The 3,933-nt window shown below is 40.7% G+C and overlaps 1 pseudogene across 1 annotated transcript; it reads left to right on the forward strand.

Annotated features, from left to right (window-relative positions):
- Positions 1–437: 437 nt before the first annotated feature.
- On the forward strand, positions 438–3,933 carry LOC309665848 (katanin p60 ATPase-containing subunit A-like 1 pseudogene; annotated as a pseudogene). Its single transcript has one exon. The product of its transcript is annotated as a katanin p60 ATPase-containing subunit A-like 1 pseudogene (transcript).

Here is a 3,933-nt window from a genome sequence, read left to right on the forward strand (position 1 = left end):
TATGTAAATCTAAAACTGCTCTAAAAAAGTAAATTTTATGGGACTTCCCTTGTGGTCCAGTGGTCGAGAATCCACCTTCCAATGCAGGGGACTCTGGTTCGATCCTTGGTCGGGGAGCTAAGATCCCACAGGCCATGGGGCAACTAAGCCCGAGAACCACAACTAGAGAAGCCAGCATGGTGCAACTACTGAGCCTGCACGCTCTAGAGCCTGCGCGCCACAACAAGAGAGAAGCCCCCATGTGCTGCAACGAAGACCCAGCGCAGCCAAAAATAAATTTTACTGGAGAACGATCAAGGTGGCCGAGGAGTAGGACGTGGAGCTCACCACCTCCCATAAATACATCAAAACTACATCCACACGTGGAACGACTCTCACAGAACATCTATTGAGACCTGGCAGAAGGCCTCAGGCTTCAGAAAGGGCAAGGAAACCTCCACGCAACTGGGTAGGACAAAAGAAAAAAGAAAAAGAGAGAAAAGTAAATTTCATTAACTAAAAATATCTGAATGATGACAATCACGAGTATAGTGTTTACCTATTTGAATACTATGCAGCAATTAAAATGGTTAATCTGGATGTTAAATGTATCCTCCTAGTGGTAACCACAAAAATAAAAAAAGAAAGAAAGAAAAGAAAAAGGAAAAAGCAACTAAACACAAAAGAAGATAGCAATTCAGGAAATGTGAGACAAAAAAGCTAAAAGGCATATAGAAAACAAACAGCAAAATGACAGAAGTCCCTCCATATCAGTGATTACTGTAAATGAACTTTAACTAATAGATTTTAAAACATGATTTAACTATATGCTGTCTACAAGAGACTCACTTCAGATCAAAAGACACAAAATTGGCTGAAAATTAAACAATGGAAAAAGACAATCAATGCAAATCAAAAGCAAAAGAGAGCAGGAGTAACGGTACTGATATCAGACAAAATGATTTTAAATCAAAAAGGTTTAAAAGAGAAAAATAAAAGCATTATATTAATAAATGGTTCATACAGCAGGAACATATAACAATTATAAACATTTATGTACCTAATCACAAACACTCAAAATACACAAAGCAAAAAATGACAGACCTGAAGGAGAGAGAGTTCTACAATAATGGTTGGAGATTTCTACACCCAACTCTCAATAATGGATAGAAAACCAGACAGAATATAGGTGAGGGAATAGAGGACTTAATATAATAAATCAACTAGACCAACTATACAGGGGAACACTCTACTCAGCAACAGAACTCACACTTTTCAAGAGGACATGGGACATTCCCCAAGACAGTCCACATCTTAGGCCATGAATTAGGTCTCAATGGATTTTAAAAGATATGTATCATATAAAGTATCTTCTCTGAATGCAACAGATGAAGTTAGAATTCATTAGCAGAAGGAAAAATGGAAAATTCACAAATATACAGAAATTATCCAACACACTCTAGAACAACCAGGTCAGAGGAAAAATCAAGAGAAACTAGACTCCCACCCCACCTGGACCACAGCAAAGTGGTCGGCTGACCTGCAGCACCTAGGTCTCTGAAAGATGAATTTGGGTGAGATTTGTGACAATGCAAAGAAAGGAAGAGACTATGCACTTCTTGGAAATTATGACTCATCAGTGGTATATTACTAGGGGTGATAACAGCAAATTCAGAGACACCGTCAGTCAATCGGAGACCCAGTTGTCAAAGGCCAATGGCAGCAGGTTCAACAGGAATTATTGGAAGAATATGAACAAGTTAAAAGTATTGTCAGCACTTTGGAAAGTTTTAAAATCGACAGGCCCCAGATTTCCCTGTGTCCTGTCAAGAGGAGGCATTTAGAGATCCTGCTGCTTGGCCGCCCCCTGTACATGCAGAACACAGAACTCCACCTCAGATAAGGCGTCCCAATCGAGAAGACCTCTGAGCAAAGAAATGCCGGGAGGAGGAGCCCAGGGAGCTGTAGGCTGAGCACTTCCTATATCAAAGAGTGAAAAACCCTCTACGAGAAGGGGCAAGGATTGTAGACAAGAGGGAGAGATGACAAGGGAAGGAAAAATATGCAAGGCGGTGCAAGTGATGGTGAAATTCCAAAATTCGATGGTGCTGCATATGATAAGGATCTGGTGGAAGTCCTCGGCGAGACATCGTCTCCAGGAATCCTAGCAGGAACGCTGTGGGACGACACAGCAGACCTGGAAGAAGTGAAGAGGTTGCTAAGGGAAGCTGCTGTTCTTCCCGTGTGGATGCCTGACTTTTTCAAAGGACCAGAAGGTCATGGAAGGGTGTGCAGATGCTTGGGCCCCCAGGCACTGTGGCAAGACCACACTGGCTGAAGCTGCACCACTGAATGTGACACAACACCCTTCAACAGCGCCCTCCTCCACACTGACCTCTAAATCCATAGGGGGGCCTGAGAAGCTAATCTGTCTGTTGTTTGAAATGGCTAGATTGTACGTCCCCACCATGATCTTCACTGATGAGACAGATTCTATCTGCAGTCGAAGAGGAACCTCTGATGAACACGAGGCAACTTGCAGTCACATCTGAGCTACTCATTCAGATGGATGGAGTTGCAGGAGCTTTAGAGAATGGCAGTCCTCCCAAAATGGTTATGGTATTGGCTGCTACTATGTTCCCATGGGACACTGATGAAGCTTTGTGAAGGAGATTAGGAAAAAGGATATATATACCTCTCCCAACAGCAAAAGGAAGAACTGAGCTTCTGAAAATCAATCTTCGTGAGGTTGATTGGATCCTGATATTAAACTGGAAGATACAGCAGAGTAAGACTGAGGGCTATTCTGGTGCTGATATAACTAAGGTTTCCAGGGACGCCTCTTTAATGGCAACGAGACGGTGAATGGCCTAAGTCCAGAAGAGATCTCTGCACTTTCTAAAGAGGAACTTCAGATGCCTGTTACCAAAGGAGATTTTGAATTGGCTCTTAAGAAAATTGCGAAGTCTGTCTCTGCTGCAGAATTTGGAGAAGTATGAAAAGTGGATGGTTGAATTTGGATCTGCTTGAATTTCTGTCAGCCTTCATTTCTGGTATTTTTGTTTATAAAATGAAGAAATTCCAGCAATTTTTTAAAAAAGCAGGTTTGGAACTTTTCCTTGGAGAGATTTTCTCTTAAAGGGGAAAAATTTAAAACCACAAAGAATATAACCACAAAGCTAATAAGAAAATCTTACATAGAGAGCATCATATCCACATACCCATGCATTACAACTGCACACCCAAACCAGAGCATCAAGGCCTGAAGAAAGCGACCAGTGTGCTACTGCAGAAACTTGTTTACAGAAGATTTAGAAGAACCTGTTTCTCACTGGCATTTGTTGGTTTTGGGTTTTTTTTCTATTCTTTGCTCTAAACACGAGGGACCTATATCTGTTGACTTTTAACATCAAAACTGGGTTGGTGTCCGATCCATTATTTGTTAAGAATGATGGTTTTGGATTAACTAATGAATCTGCTAGTTAAACCTTTAGAATTCAATGCTTACAGTCTATCATATAATTTTTACCTTCCCTTTCCTCACCATTTCTTCTATTAGCTATTTAATCATTTATTGAGCTTTATGGGGGAATAGCCTCATGCTTTGTGGTTTTTGAATCATTTTTGCTGGATGGCTTTCTCTGGTCTTTAGTATTTTTTGCTGGCAATATTTCATGTTGGAAGGGTGGGAAGAACATCGTGTTTGCATAAGATGCTTTTCTTCATTCTAAGACTTCTGAGTTTGTTTTCACTTTTCTTTCAATATGCTCAATGCATAAACCTTTTATTTTTCTCAGCTTCAACACTGTTTTTTGCTGGATTTGCCTTTGGTATGCTAAATAAACGCTTTCGTATTCTAAAAAAAAAGGGTGGGGGGAAGTAAAGAGAAACTAGAAAATACTTGGAAATGAACGACAATGAAAACACTACGTACCAAAACTTACTTAGGGGATG

This window comes from Balaenoptera physalus, assembly GCF_965194825.1.
Source record: "Balaenoptera physalus genome assembly, chromosome: 8".
In the NCBI taxonomy this organism is placed as follows: Eukaryota; Metazoa; Chordata; class Mammalia; order Artiodactyla; family Balaenopteridae; genus Balaenoptera; species Balaenoptera physalus.